The sequence below is a fragment of the Gossypium hirsutum genome, chromosome A08 (assembly GCF_007990345.1).
Source record: "Gossypium hirsutum isolate 1008001.06 chromosome A08, Gossypium_hirsutum_v2.1, whole genome shotgun sequence".
Classification (NCBI taxonomy): domain Eukaryota; kingdom Viridiplantae; phylum Streptophyta; class Magnoliopsida; order Malvales; family Malvaceae; genus Gossypium; species Gossypium hirsutum.
This window is the reverse complement of record NC_053431.1, coordinates 108308491-108325419: the sequence shown is the minus strand read 5'-3', so window position 1 is coordinate 108325419 and position 16929 is coordinate 108308491. Positions and strand designations below refer to the sequence as shown.

Sequence of the window (16929 nt, the reverse complement as noted above, 5' to 3'; positions counted from 1 at the left end):
CCGCGATAACAATTTTGGTCACGAGAAAAGGCGAAATTAGACAACTAGTCCCTGTGGATTCGACCTTACTACTCTATATTTCAATTTACTGTTATTTTATCGTAAGAATTTATATTTAGTGGTTTCGATGCCCATCAACTTTAAAAATAATTAAACTCACTAAAAATATTTCTCAATTTTTGTGTTTCTTCCATATTTCGATTCTTTTCTTAGTTTTATTATTTTTCCATTCCTTACATAGCAAAGTACAGAATTAGCCTTCAAAACAATAAAATCACATTGCTTACTTGTCCATTCATCAATGCAATGGCGGAGCCAGCCCAGGGCCAATCAGCCCTAAAGTGTAAAATTTTTAATTTAACCTTTTCTAAATTTACATTATGGCTCTCTTAAAAATATAAATATGCCCTCCCAAGATTTAAGATTTTTACAATTTGTCTCTTTGTATATATATTATAACCCTCCTACAAATATAAGTAGGCCCTTCCAATATTTTTATAGGATTAAAAATAAAATTAAAAAATTTATTCTTGATGACTTGTGGATGATATTTTTATTAAATAATAATAAATTAATATTTATTTAATAGTTTACTTAACATAATAATATATATAAAAAGAAAAGAAAAGATGAAGAGATTTTTATCATCTTTCTTCTTCATATTGGTGCTTAACAAGAAAAGAAGAAAAAAATTTATTGTTTTTTTTCAATTTGAAGTATAAGGTATGTTTTTCTTTAAACTTTTCATAGATTTTTAATATTTGAAACTTATTTTACATATATGTACCAAAAAAACTTAATTAATATACTTTTTAAAATTAAGAATTTAATCCTTTTATTTTTATTTTCAGAAATTTAATTATTTTACTTTTTATATTTTAAAAATTCAAGTTAACTGTTAATAATGTTGCGAATTTTGAAAAAAAAACTCACTTGATAGTTATATAAAATAATAATTAATTAACTTAAATCTAATAAAAAAATTAACAAAATTGTTCCACTTAAATTTTAAAATCTAAAATATAAAAATATTAAATTCTTAAATATAAAAGTATAAAAACTAAAATTTAAAATTTATAAAAGTAAATAGTTTATCACATATTTTAACCTAAAATTTAAAAAAAAAAAAGGAAAAGAGCTGAGCAGTGAACCTCTTAACTGCAATTAATTATTGCTTACCCACATGGGGCCTGAGCTGAGCAGGCCTCCCACTTATATATAAAGCCCATAAAAGTGGCAGTATGGTCCATGCTCGCCTCTCCACAAAAAAAGGATTATTTTTTCCTCTGTCCTTCCCTTTCAACGCAGACCGAAAGGCGGAGTCCTCCCACAATCTCTTGTGGCCACCAATCACGCTCTACTCTTTAAGGTAAAATATTATTACTCTAAAATATCCCAACATGTCAGATCCGATGTTCTTTCTTTCTGTTGTTTACTTATTCTAGTTCCTTACTTTTCTCATAGATCTATACTACTGTTCAACTGTTAGCTTACTGTTCTACTATTCATCATTATTCGTAGATCTGTTATAAATTTTGTTTCCCGAGAAATGAATTTTAAATAATTTTGTCCACGTTTGATCTGATATGTTGTCAGCAGTAAATACAATGTTATCTGTAAAATTGAGTCTTGATTCATTAGATCTATTGGCCTTTGAGTGCAATCGGTGGCCTGAAAATCTGTCCGATCTGCATCTGACCCTTACTTGTAGTTGGATTCTTCCGACCTGTTGCTTTCGGTTATTGGTACTGGGTTACGAATCTTATATTTCTCTTGTTTGTTGCTTTGCGTTACTTTTAAGCTAATTCTTTCTGACCTTTTAAAATGGCTCATTTCACTCCCTTAAGCTCAGTAGCTACTGCTTACTTTAATAGGAGGCAACATGTTATGTAATTGTAGTTTAAACATTTTCAAACCTTTTCCTCAGAGATTTGTCACCTCATAGTGCAATACTTGCATTTAGAATACATTTACTTATGTTAGTCAGGTGATAAACTGTGGTTGATGTTTATTGTTCGTATCTTCTAATATTTTGTAAGATAGTAATATAACAATCGAATGTCAGCTTACCTGATCTATTTGTTATATCTAGGACTGTTTGGGATGTTTTTAAAATGGCCATGTATTTCATTTGATCCTACGGTTTTTTACTTGCTATTTATTAGTTGTAAATAATTGTTTTCTGCATATGCTAGTGTGATGATTAAATTCTTGTGTCCGGGTTGCTTTTGCTTATCATTTTGCTTCATATTATTTTCGTCTAGATGTATATCCCCTTTAGTTTACCTTGTTGCATCTTTTGCTTGTGCTTGCTACAAAATTTTCATTCTGCAAGATATTTTGAGTTTTAGGTAGTTTTCATGGTTATAGCACTTTTGTGTCCATGATCTTACATCTGACTGTGTTGTCATTTTTTACAATTGATGCATTGATATGTTTGTTTCGAGTAGCAGACATTTCTTTTCATTTTTAATTGACTCGCCAGCTTTCTTGCAGGAAAGTCAGCATGGATCAGGCTCAACACCCAACTGTCATGCAGAAGGTAGCAGGGCAGCTCACTCGTTTTAGCAATTCCCAAGATTTTCAAGGGTGTGATGGGTCTTTCCGTAGGCCTGCTCTCTACCAAAGAAATGTTGCATATCAAAATTACTCCAATGCTGCACTGCAGTACCCTATTGTCCGAGCTTGTGGAGTTACCAGTGACATGCCTATGGTTCCATCAACAGCATCTGCTATTTGTATTCAAGCTCCTGCTGAGAAAGGGTTTACCGGCTTTGCTGTTGATTTCCTTATGGGTGGAGTTTCTGCTGCTGTATCTAAGACAGCTGCTGCTCCAATTGAGCGTGTTAAGCTTTTGATTCAGAACCAGGATGAAATGATTAAAAGTGGTAGGCTCTCTGAACCCTACAAGGGTATTGGTGATTGTTTCAAGCGAACGATTAAGGATGAAGGATTTGCCTCTTTGTGGAGAGGAAACACCGCAAATGTTATTCGTTATTTCCCCACTCAGGTTAGCATAGCAATTGTAACTATTGTTTTTTTGTTGAATTAATTTGATTTCTCTTGTGTTTTACACCTATTGCGTTGTTCCTTGGGCAACAGGCCTTGAACTTTGCTTTCAAGGACTACTTCTAGAGGCTTTTCAACTTCAAGAAAGACAGAGATGGTTACTGGAAATGGTTTGCTGGTAACTTGGCATCTGGAGGAGCTGCTGGTGCTTCTTCCCTTCTGTTTGTTTACTCCTTGGACTATGCGCGAACACGACTTGCCAATGATGCAAAGGCTGCAAAGAAGGGAGGAGAGAGGCAATTCAATGGCCTTGTTGATGTCTACAGGAAGACTTTAAAATCTGATGGTATTGCTGGGCTTTACCGTGGTTTCAATATCTCATGTGTTGGAATCATTGTTTACCGTGGTCTATACTTCGGAATGTACGACTCCCTGAAGCCAGTGGTTTTGACGGGAAAGATGCAGGTTAGTTTGTTGTTTGATAGCTATGTGAATATAAAGTTGTTTTTATCCTGTGTGATTAAATAATTCTGATTGCAGTTTGTTTATATGACAACATTATCTAGTTAAACTGATCCTCATTTGTATGTATGTTATTATTATTATTTTCACTCATTGAGCTTGTAAATGTTACTTCTATAAGTAATGTTGTAATGACAAGTTGCTTTTTGTTTCCCTCTTTGATAATTGCAGGATAGTTTCTTTGCTAGCTTTGCCCTTGGTTGGCTCATCACGAATGGTGCTGGCCTTGCATCCTACCCGATTGACACTGTTCGTAGAAGAATGATGATGACCTCTGGTGAAGCAGTGAAGTACAAGAGCTCACTTAATGCATTCTCTCAGATCTTGAAAAATGAGGGTGCCAAGTCTCTATTTAAGGGTGCTGGAGCTAACATTCTTCGTGCTATTGCTGGTGCTGGTGTGCTTGCTGGATATGACAAGTTGCAGCTCATTGTGTTCGGAAAGAAATATGGATCGGGTGGTGCTTAAACTTTTGGGTATATTTCCCTTTTTGGTTCCGTTTATAGGTTTAGATGGTGATGAAAAACTCTTTAGTCCGGATAAATTTATTTTGGCAAAGATTTCGTTAAAATAATTCAGATTTAGTGGGGACTGGGGAGTTGCTCTCCAAACAATTTTTCTATTTTACCATGAAAGTTTTGCTTTAGAAAAAAGCTGATAAAAAGAGCAGTGACTAATGCCATTGCCGCCTCTCTGATTTGTTGGTTTTTATGAATTCAGGGATACTTTATATTTAAAGTTCTAATTTTAATAATTGTTTCTGTTTCAAGTTGTTAAACACTTTGTTTATGGGAAGGTTTTTATACGAAGTGTTGTACCTGCTGACAACCATGACAACCATCAAATAGTGATATATGATATGTTACATATTTTATGTTAATGCATCTATCAATACCATAAAATATTTAAATCGTCCACATGGTGGATAAATAAACCCACATATATCACCATAAATACATTTCAAAAATGCAAGAGATTCAATCTCAACTTTAACTGGTGATGGTTTAATAATTAGTTTACCTTAAGAATAAGCATTACAAGAAAAATCCTTGAATTTAAAAATTTCTTGGTTCTTTAATAATAGCTCAATTGAATTCTTAATTATTCTTTGCATCATAATAGATTCGAGATGACCTAACTGGTTATAGCAAATTGTAAAAGGATGTGGCTCTAAAAACTTTTAGTTAGAAAACATGTAGTGTTTCCAAAATATATTTCTTTCTACATTCAACATTTGTAATATATAGATATTCAATATTTTTCTTATTCATAGTTTTAATATGATATCCATTAATACGAATATCTTTAAAACTCAATAAATTTCTTTGCGACTTAGTGGAAAATAAAGCATCATTAATGACAAATTTTGTACCTTTAGTTAATAATATAATAGCTCTTCCAGAGCCTTCAATAAATTTTGAATTACTCGATATTGTATTAATATGAGCATCACTTATTGTTAAATAAAAAAATATTTTTTATCTTTGAGTATAATATGTGTTGTAGCACTATCTACAAGACACACGTCTCCATTGATTTTGGATCCAACAAATTTTTGTTGATCATTCATATTCTTAAGTAGAAAGAAAAATCAAATTTGATTCCTCCCGAGAACTTTAAGCAAATCACTGCACAAGTCTAAAACCCTCTTTTTTCGTCAATTTTGGGGTAGCCAAGCAACCAATTTGAATGCTAAGTTAGAAAAATAATGAAAGTAATTCAATAGGGGACTAGAAAGGGATAGAAAGCAATTGGGGTATGGGTTTCAATTTCTTGGGGGTTATCAAATGAAAAATAAGGACAAGATGGGATTAGAATTATGAAAAAAAAATTGAGTATTGTGTTGATAACGTGTTATACAATAAAGAGAGATAGAGAGAGTAAAGAACAAAGAAAATATGGGAAGCAATAGAGAGTGTATTTTATTGCTCAATGGAATAATTACAATGCTTCTTCAAAGTCTCTATTTATAGGCATAAGAAGTATAAATGAAGTAGAGATCTAATTCTAATGACTACTAGATTTTAAAGTACATCAAAACTTATCTTGATCTTCATGGACATCCATAATATTAATGATATTTTTACCCTTGTTTATGAAGTTTGAATTGGCATATCATATATGTATTAAGGTGCTTTTTGAGACATTTGATTTTCTTCGTTGCCTTGATATTTTGCTTCATTTGCATGCAATTTGTTTCAAGGATTGTGTGTCATTGTCCTTGGCAATTTAACTTGCTTTTTTTATTATTATTTTTTATGGTTATTTTATTGTAATTTTGAAAGTAATAATTTTCAGGGTAGGTATTCAGTCTTAATAAACACTAGATTATGGTGAAAAAATATTATATTAAGAAATATATATTTATTAAAAGTTTGTATTAGAATTGTAATTGGGTTTTAATTCGGTTGGCATCGGTATTCATTAGAGAAATGTATTTGCACATGTTACATTAGCTTAGGTAAATTGCATTTCAGTTTCTTCAATTGGTCAAGTAGTTAGTTTCTAAGTTGTTGTATTTTTGGTATTTTTTGTTAGTCTGTTACAGAGAAAGTTAGTGTGGGATTCTTGTTAGCATTGACTAAGATTTGCAACTCATAACCTCTTTGTATAAATATTAGACTCGATCTCATCATTATGAGATTATTAATCTTTATCAATAAAAGAAGTCAACCTTAATTTGTTTTCTGTTTTCATTTCTATTGTTCATAGCTTAGTTTTAGTTCTTTGTTGGCTAAGTGAGATATCAAACATGGTATCAAAGTTAGCTAAATAGAGTAGGTTTGAGTGGTTTCATTGCTAATTTCAGGTGATTTGTTGTTCTTGCTTATTCTTTCATCATGGTGAATTTAGAAGTCGAAGCTTCTTGAGATAGTAAAACAGAACCATGTAATTTAGATGGTGTTCAAGGAGAGAGTGATTCAACATATTTTCTTGTGTTTCCCTCAAAGGTAAAATCATTCATTCTTTATGTGTAGAAATGCAAATTTGGCCACTTAGTGTAGAAATGTTGTTATCAATTTGATCACACATTTTCTGGCATTGCTCCCTAGTCTAGTGGTGAACAACCTATGAATTGTAATGATCCAGTTTTTAGTGGTATCGAAAAATACGATTTTGAAACCCTATTTTCATAAACCAAGTCCATAAATAAAAAATAAGAATATTTATAAAGTTAATAAGAAAATATAATAAAGAATGGTTAAGAAATTTAACTGATAAAATAGTTAATTAAAGCTCAAAGGTTAAATTGTAAAAGTCCAATTACTATTGAGTTTGAATTAAGAGTGAAAAAGGTCACTCTAAAAAAGTTTTTGAAAAAGGAGAAAATTCAAAACAAAACTTGTTAAAATAGTGTTATTTTCTATAAACATAGAGATTCCTCAAGATTTTATAAGGGAAATCTTGTTAAGAGTGTATGGGTCCCTAAAGGACTTAGTGTTACTCAAGACAAGGAAGCTCTTTCAAAATGGATACCTAAAGATATTAAGATTTTGAAGACTAATGATTATGAACCCAAAAGATATTGGGTACCAAAAACTTAATTCTATGTTTGTAGGTAAGGTGCATTGCTTTAGGGTGATCAAATCCAAATTTTATGTGATTGCACCTTAATGTTGATTGGTATGGTAGTTCATTTGTTCTTTATTTTTAATATCTATCTTTAGATTAGCCACATTCTTTTCCTCTTGAGTTTTTCTTGATTTTTTTTATATAACAAAAAGAGGGAGAAGAGAAAGGTAAATTTTATGGTTGATTGATTACTTATATGCCAATTTTAGTGACTATGTTTTTAAAGCAAAATGAAAGTCAAATTTGAGCTTATTTCAAATTTTTATGCTCGAAATTTTTATGCCTTAAATTGAAAATGATTTTTATACAGGGGGAACTTAGATTGAAAATAACGAAAATGATTTTTATACAGGGGGAACTTAGATTGAAAATAACTTTTATTAAGGGGAAGCAGTTTATTTAAAAATAAATTTATAAAATGTTTTGTTATACCAAAAAGGAGGAGATTGTTAAACTAAGCCTTATTGGATAATATATTTTGAGATAACAAATTAAAGTGTTTTTGAATAAAAGTAAAGTTGAGCAATTTCGTAAAATTAAGTTGAAATGGTTTCAATTGAGTCAAAAATTTTCAAATATGTTTTAATCCTTTTCAAACTAGTTAGAATTGCTCCACGACAAAAAGTATCGATATTTTACAAGATATCATACCCCTTTGTTAATCGATATCAAATTGACATTCTGGAATTTGTAGCCTCCACTAGGTATCGATCTAGTATCGATACTTTTCATAAAAGTATCAATAAATCCCTTAGGTATCGATATTCCTGCTCCAACAGTCACTAAAATTAGCATTAATTACAAAAAATATTGATACCCTTTTAGTAGGTATCAATACTCGTTGCTGCAGATGAAGTTAATGACCTGGTATTTCATCTCCAACGGCTATATTCACTTCTACAACAACCACAAAGGTTGAAAATCAATTAGAGGGTATAAATACCATCTTCCAAATGTTTAGCAACAACAAGAGACATGTGCAAAGCTTAAAGATCAATCGTAACGACCCAATTTAGGGCCTAGTCAGGATAGTGGTCTCAAGAACACAAATACGGAGTCAAATAAATTATTTTATTATTATTTTGGAGCCATTGCATCTTTAATATAGTGCATGAAAATTTTGGTGGAGAAATTTTAACGTTTTTTAGCCTAATTGCGAAAAAGGACTAAATCCCATAAAATACAAAAGTCCTAAATTGATAGCTAAAGGTTTCAATAGCTAGAGAAGGAAAATTTGGGGTCTTTAAAGGGCAATTAGACCTTATTATGATAGCATAGCCGACCATGAGAAAAAGATGAGACAATTTTCAAGGTTAGGTGGAATTGGGTGGCTTATTTAACTAAAAAGGAAATAAAATAAAGAAAGATGATATCATCCCTTTTCCATCTTCTTTCTCAACCAATTTTCATCCATTTTTGGGGGGTTTTGAACTTCAAAATTTGCAGCAACTTATCATCCTTAGAAGTAAGTGATTTCCATACCTTTTGTTGATGATTTTTGCATTTTTGAGACCCTTGAAGCATGAACTTTCAAATGAGGGGTATATGTTGCAAAATGATTAAGAGTTTAGGGTTTTTCCATGAATAGATTTGTAATAGTTGCTGAGTTTTTATGGAAGAAAATGAGTCTTAGTAGTGTAATAGACAACTTTTGTGAAAGGTGTTAGCATGAAAACACCTAAAGGGACTATTTTGCACAAGTTGTAAAATAGTTAATAAATGTGTGAAATAGAAAGAATTTGGAGTTGCTATAAGAGTAAAAAAAGTTCATCTAGACTTAAGATGCAAAGAAATTCGATAAAAATCGATTTTCGAGTATAGGGGTAAAATAGTTATTTTGCCAAAGTTTAGGGGCAAAATGGTCATTTTATCGAAGATGTGAAATTTTAATTGCTTAATTTTATTTAGTTATTAAATGAGTTCGTTTTGCTATTTTAAATTAAGAATTTCCAAATTCGAACCTAGACCGGGGGAAAGCCAAGCAAATCGACTAAACCGACTAGTCGTGTACGTTTTGTAATCCGAGGTAAGTTGTATGTAGATAATACAACTACATCACTAATGTATATGTGTTGAATTGTATTGAATTAATATAGCATGAATTGCTTGATTTTGAAATTGAGAAAGTATGATGATAATAGAGATAGTAGAGTTCCCATTCAAACCTAGGAAATATATCGGATATTCATGCCATGACATATGGGTTATTGTGGGCTAGTGTAAGACATGTCTGGGACATGCATCAGCCACATTATGAGAGCCAGTGTAAGACCATGTTCGGGACATGGCATCGGCATTAAGACAAGTGCTAGTGTAAGACATGTCTGGGACATGCATCAGCTTCGAGACGTAAGCCAGTGTAAGACATGTTTGGGACATGCATCGACTACGAGATGTGTTAGTGTAAGACCATGTCTGGGATATGGCATCGGCACGGATATGCGAGAGCTAGTGTAAGATCATGTCTGGGACATAGCATCGGCCTCGATGATGATAGCCAGTGTAAGACCATATCTGGGACATGGCATCGGCAACTTACCCCATATTGGGGGCTTATGGAATGTCTGATAGCGTTCTGAATGGCTCAACAGTGAGAGTCATGATTTTAAGTTAATGAAGAAAAGTATAACTTTTTGGTGAGTGGTACAGGTACCTATTTGGTACGTATGAGATATAAGCTTAATATATAATGTGTGCCTCGTATGGATGGTAATGAGTAAGTTGTGCTTATGCCCACCTTTGTGTTATGAGCATGTTGATTATTGATAAATTGTTGTTGTATATTTATTTTTATGCAACTTACTAAGCTTGTATGCTTACTTCTTTCCTTTCCCATTTTCTTATAGTGCCGCCTAACTAGCTCAAGGATCACCGGAAGTCAGAGATATCAATCACACTATCGACTGAAGCATTCGGTATAGTTGGATTTATATTTTTTAATATGGCATGTATAGGGTTTAGAATTTATTATTTTGTGACTTTAAAAAAATTGGCCAAATGGGTCGGCTTGGGTTAGAAACCCTTCATTTTGTATTAAGCATTGAATCATGGCTAACATCCATTTTGAGTTTATAAAAGATACGTTTTCATGGTTGAATGAATGTCTAATATGGGTAATTTGATCATATGAATCGTGCTTGTTTTGGTATTGGTTGGTATTTGTTCGATCTAGCTATGTAAAGGTGGCAATGAGGCTTGGTAAATAGCCTTATATTGTCCACACGGGCAGAGACACGGCCGTGTGTCTCAGCCGTGTGAAGGACACGGCCTAGCACACGGGCGTGTGCCTTAGCCGTGTGACATTTTGAGCATGCTAACGTCAGAAATAGAATGTTCATGTTTTCGCACACGGGCTAGGACAAGGTGTGTGTCCTGGTCGTGTGAGAGACACGGGCCATTGACACGAGCCTGTGTCTGGCCGTGTGAAAACCCCTGTAGGTGTGAATTAGAAATTAATTCTACACGGCTGTGGGACACGGGCATGTCCCAGGGTGCTTAGGCCGCGTGAGCCACATGGGTCATTAACACGACCATGTCGAAATGGATACACGGGCGTGTTACCCTTCCACACGAGAGTGTGCCCTGTTTTAAAGGCAAATTTCTTAAAGTTGGTTTAAGGACCAGGAATGGTCCCGAATAGTTTTTAACGATTGATTTAGGGCTCGTAGGCCCATAATAAGAAGTTTAAAGTAGAAATTGAAAAATTTTTATTTTGGACCGAGTCTCGTTGTCTTGAGATTGTTTGTGTGCATGAGATCAAGTTAGGTAATGTCTCGTACTCCACCTCGGCGTGGGTTAAGGGTATAGGGTGTTACGTCAATAAAAACAACTTAGAGCTTAATTCTTTCATACATTTTCTTGTAAACACTTGTGAGTTTTCATTGTATTCATTTAACTCAAGTGTTCTTTATATTTGTTATTAATTGGCTAACATTCTAATCTTTTACAGATTGTTTCTTTGTTTGCTTATTTGTTTCTCTTTGAGATAGGGTTAATTCTTAAGGTTTAGGTAGAAACCTTAAGTGAGTGTATCTTAATATTTTGGGTATAAATCTTAAGGGAGATTGTAAGGTTAAACCTTATCCTCAAAGGTTTCCAAGTTAGTGAATTTGGAAAAATCTTTAGTTGTGGTAAGCTAAGGTAATGGAGTAGGCAATTGGGGTCGAACCACTATAAATCATTGTGTTCTTTGTTGCACAATTTTTATTACTTCCACCACAACATCTCAAATGCTAAGTCAACTTCCCTATTGGTTCTCAAGTTGATTCTTCTGAGTTAATAAATTATGATAAGTGCACTTAATCACGAGAATCAAGAGTGTTAGTGGAATTATCTAATTTTTCCACTAAACATTGTCTTTGTGCTTAAGTATATAAGGGTACTAGTGCCTTCATCGAAAATCTTTGTGTTTTCTTTATATTCATTTTCCTCGTTAATCTTCTTTGTTTTTCCTGAAAACCAAAGTCCAGAAAACATGTATGAAGTTGGGTTTGCTTAGTCAGCCAACTTATACATTTTCCATACCTCTCTCGTACTTACTGATGAACCCTAGGTTATTCTTAAAGTTATTTACGTGTTTTTGACTCTACATACATAAGTGTCAAACTAGTATGTAAGGAAGGAAATTTTCTGGTTCTGGTTTATGTTAATGTTTCATGCATGCATATTTAAATTCAATAAAGTAGTAATCTAATATGTTTAAATAACCTTATTTTTAGGTAAGCTGCTACTGATGGTCAGAGTAACAAAGGTAAATGACCTGCTATTAGACTTTGTTATTTTTCTAGTGAGTTCCTTCTTACTTTCATGTGTTATGATTATATTTACTTTATAATATTATAAAGATGATTAGTGTATGTGTGTGTGTCAATAATAGTTATTTGTCCAGAGTCATTAGACCAAGTTTTGTATGTTTAGGATAAGAAGTATGGGTCATTTTCATGTTAAGTCACTACCAGCTATTTCTGGTATGAATGATATAATCTACAGAAATAGAGTAAAGGAAACACGTTGTGTAGCCTCCGGTAGAGGAAATATATATTGTAAATTGAATTGGCATAACATAATTAAACATGCTACTGAATGATTCTGAAATGGGGAGTTATAAGGAGAGAATGTATATGAATGAAATAGAAACATCTGATATGAATCTGACTCTGAACTCTAGGTATGTGGCTGGCATGAAAATGGAATGTTTTTGTTATGATTGTCTTGGCTCATAGAATTCACCCATGTGACACGTTATTGGCGTACTAAGCCCGTCTGAGTTTTATATACGCTAGTAGGCGTACTATGAGTGAATCCTTTACAATATTAAACTATGTTATTCATACTTTTACTTAATATTTTCATGGAACTCACTAAGTTCTTTTGAACTTACCCTGTTACCCTTTCCTTCTCAAGCCTACTGTTGAAGGAAGACTTTCCAAAGGACTACGCCAGAGGACATCTACTGCTATGAGACATCTGCTATTTGTACTATGCATGACATATAAGGGTGATTGATCGCGTGATTTGTAACAAGTAATAAATATTTATAATGAAGATCAAACCTAGACTAACTATTATCACGATGAAAAGGCAAGTGCACCTATCGAACAATAGTATAGTAATGGCAAGACCGGGATATCGTACCCAAGGGAACCAAAAGTATTAGTAATAACTATCTTTTTATTATCTAGCCTAAGAATAAAAGGGTTTGTTTTAATTAACTAATTATTTAAACTAAGAACGCACAGAGAAAAGAATTAGGGAATTGCTTTTGGGAAAATCGATTCATTTGAGACAATACCTAAGGAAAAATCCACCTAGACTTTACTTGTTATTCTGGCTCTAAATCGGACGATCTATTCATTCAACTTGTTCCGTAGAGATCCCTAAGTTATGTTATTATCCCTATTCAAGACTAATAATGTCTAATCCCTAGATTGAATAACCGAGACTTTTCTCTAATTAACACTCTAGGGTTGCATTAACTCGATTTACGGATCCCCTTATTATTTTTCACCCTTATCCGGAAAAATCTTGTCACCCTATTTCTAGGCGCGCAATCAACTCCGCTTAATTATGGCAAATGTACTCTTAGACAGGGTCTATTCCTCCTCTGAATAAGAGCGTGTCTTGAATCAGTATCCTGGGATATCAAAACAAGAATTAAGAACACATAATTAAGAACAAGTTAAATATTTATCATACGATTCAGAAAATAATAACAAGATTCGTCTTAGGTTTTATTCCCCTTAAGTATTTAGGGGATTTAGTTCATAAATAAATGAGAAAACATCTCAGAAGAATAAAGAAAACAAAACATAAAGAAATCCCAAAACTCCTGAAGGGGAATGAAGGAGAGATCTTCAGTCTTGATGATGAATCCGGCTTCTGAGATGGGTCAATCGGCTTCCTTAGGGTAATTCTTTACCCCTCTTCTCCATCTCCCATTTTCTCCTCCTCTAGTGCATATTTATAGGCTTTGGAATGCCTAGAAACCCTCCAAAGTGGCCTTTTCTGAATTGGACTTAACTTGGGCTCAGCAAGGACACGCCCGTGTGACACGGCCGTGTGATGTGATTGCCAGGCCGTGTTCGATCCGTTAAATTGCACACGACCGTGTGGGTCAATGGCCAGGCCGTGTGAATAGTGAAAGCCTTGGTCGACACCCTTGAAAGTCACAAGCTGTGACCTATCCGTGTGGCAAGGCTTAGGCCGTGTCATCTTCTCGATTTGGTCCGTTTTGTCTCTTTTTGGCTCGTTTTTGGCTTCTTTTGACTCTTGGTGTTCTCCTGAGTACAAAACATGAAATTAAAGCATTAAAAGTATCGAATTCACCAATTCTACTGAGAAATCATCTATAAAATGCATTAAACATGGGGTAAAAATATGTATAATTTACGGTTTATCAAATACCTCCCCACTTAAGCATTTGCTTGTCCTCAAGCAAAATTCTCAACTCATAATCAAGATAAATTCTTCTCAACTTATAATTCTTATCGATAATATCTCAAAATAATCCATAGGTAATCATACATTGAGAGTTCAACTAAAAGAACATAAAAGTTTCAAACATTCCAAGTTGAGTATTTTATTCATGCAAACATGGGTGTCTCCCCTCATCTAAGTAATTACCTTTGATTCAAAATATCACAGAGTTTCACATTCTGACTACAGATTCACTCAAATCACTCGAGGTGTTTAAGGACAATAAATGAAACACCCAATAGTCAATAATGAAAAGTCATTACCATAGGCTTGCATGAAAATCAAATCTCCAGCACTATAATTTAAGATGATACATCAATCAAAAGGTCTTTAGAGGGTTGTAATGAGGTTTGGTTAGGGGGTGTGGTCACAAGCTGAAAGAAAGGGTTAGAATCGAGATTGACTTGAAAAATTGCCTAACTAGAAAAAGAGTTAACCTTCACTTGCGTACAACAGAGCTTCTTCTCAGAATATGGAATTACTAATATGTATACATAGGCTTTTTTTTTAAGAACAAGTTAAATAAAAAAGAAAAACATAGCTAAGCAACTTTTCCAACTCAGATCTCGACAAAAATAGGAATCAAATTAATTTTGGGAATTTCAGCAATAATGGTTTAATGGTTAATATTAAGGGTAATACAAGGAATAGCTTGTTAGGCTCAATGGGGTTTACTAGGGGTTAATCGTGGAGGTAGGCTTTTCATGGCATGAGTGAGTTAATCCTAAGTGCCTTAATCATTTTGATATATCAAATCAAATGGTGTGGTCTCGACATGCATAATCAAGTAAGTTCTAGAATAACAGTTCAATACTGACGCACTCAAAGCAATAATAAAAGTGAGCATGAAAGGATGAATAGATGCTCAAAAGGCTCAAAAATCTCACAAAAATTATGGCTTTTTAATGTTTAGACTCATGAATTCTAATTCAAAGTAATACCTAGACTTGGGGAAACAGCCTATAATTTTAATTTCTTAAAAATCAACTTATCATACTTGATTCTCTAATGTCTTAAAGTTTAAATAACCAATGCATAAATCCCTATGTTTTAATTCAAGATATATCAATCAGAATCATAAATCAATTAAAATTTATCCTAAATATGATATGAGATTTTTTCATGAGAACAAGCTGATTATTAATGAATACCCCCCACACTTAAGATCTACATTGTCCTCAATGTACAAAGATAGATGTTAGAGAATAAAAATAAGATGGGGAGAGAAGTGAAACTTCCTGTATGATAAATTCCTTGAACTTAGAGTTTTGGAGAGTGATCGGTTTGAGAGTGGAGGAGGATACTTCGGCGGTCGTAGAGGTTCATTAGGCCATAAGTCCTGCGCCAAAAGAATATTATATCTAGTGGCAGCTATGGTCGTGGTCGAGCAAGACATGGCAGTCATGGAGAACCTTCCCCGGTGGAGTTGTAGTTCCTATGTGATGATGAGCTTAGGAGTTCTATATAACTGTGATAAAATTATGAACTTTTTAGGGGATATTAGGAAGAATTAGTACTCGAAAAGGAATAACCGAAATTTATGATTAAAAATAAAATTCTAAAATCTAAAAAAATAAAAAGTAGTTTCAATTAAAAACATAAAATGATAAATAAATATTTCTAAATATCCTCATCGCTGGATGGTTCGCGAGGTGGGACTAGCGATGAGATGTGGAGGTGCTAACAAATCTGGTGTAAAGTAGCATCAATGTTGTCAAATCATTGAAAACACTGATGTTAAATCGGGTGGGCGCTTAGAGATGTTAGCATATGAAGCTGCCACATGAACTGGACGAGAGGATAGTGGTGGCTGAGAATAAGGATCAGAGAGTGGAGAAGGGGAGATTTCGGCTAGGGCTTTGGAAATGAAGAAGAAAATGAACAGTGATTTGCTTATATAGGGGAGGGCCACACAGCCTAGGGCCACGCCCGTGTACTTATGAGGGTGAGCCCGTGTTTTTTGAATTTTTCAATTTAGGTCGTGCCCGGCTACAGTCCCACGCCCGTGTGTCTTGGGCGTGTGTGCCACACGGCCATGTTGTACAGTCGTGCCTAGCTTTGTTCGCTTCTCCCACACCCGTGTGTTATGGTAGCACACCCGTGTATTGTTGTACATGGCTGAATGGCACGGGCGTGTCGCATGCCAATGTCGAAGAAACAGAACCGAGCCTTGTGTTTGGCACGCAAATGGGTTTTCATTCCTATGCCCGTGGGTTCCTATCAAGTTCATCCACGGCCATGTCGCATGGCTTTGGGGATTTATCGCACCCCGTGTTTTGGGGAAATCATGTCCTTCTTCAACACGACCATATCGCACGGCCGTGTCTCTTTCCCTGTTTGTCCACGACTTTAGGCACGCTCGTGTGCCTGGCCGTGTGTGCTGAAAAAATTTGCAATTCAAAGATTAAGTTAATTGATTCGAAGTGTGAGAAAACAAAAATAAAGAAATCAAAATATGTTAGTGCTTAGGTTGCCTCCCGAGAAGCACTTATTTATAGTCTAAGCTCGACTTACCTCTCCGTTGAATGATCATGGTGGTTCGAGGAGTTCATACTCCTCATTCCTATTGTCAATTTTAAAATAAGGTTTTAAAAGGGTGTTGTTTACCTTGAAAGTGCCGAACTTGGGATGACTCACCTCTACTGTACCGAATGAAAAAATACTAAGTACCGTAAGAGGGATTTCCTCATTTGGTGTGGTAGTAATAATGTGAGGATCAACGGCATCTAGTAAGACTGTATCGCCGACCTGAAGTTGAATAGGAGAGGCATCGGGCTTGTTTTTGCATAATTTCGGTTTATCATGTGAGCTCGATTTGTGTTCTCGCCATTCGTCTAGCTCCTCTATCCG

At 34.2% G+C, this 16929-nt stretch overlaps 1 long non-coding RNA gene and 1 pseudogene across 1 annotated transcript; both read left to right on the top strand.

The window, feature by feature from the left end:
* The first annotated feature begins 1238 nt into the window (after nt 1–1238).
* Nucleotides 1239–4285, top strand: LOC107930115 (ADP,ATP carrier protein 1, mitochondrial-like; annotated as a pseudogene).
* Nucleotides 4286–9582: 5297 nt separating this feature from the next.
* Nucleotides 9583–12734, top strand: LOC121204500 (uncharacterized). The gene is made up of 3 exons (XR_005899427.1): nt 9583–10019; nt 11823–11854; nt 12508–12734. It is a non-coding gene; the product is annotated as an uncharacterized lncRNA (long non-coding RNA).
* The last annotated feature ends 4195 nt before the right edge of the window (nt 12735–16929 follow it).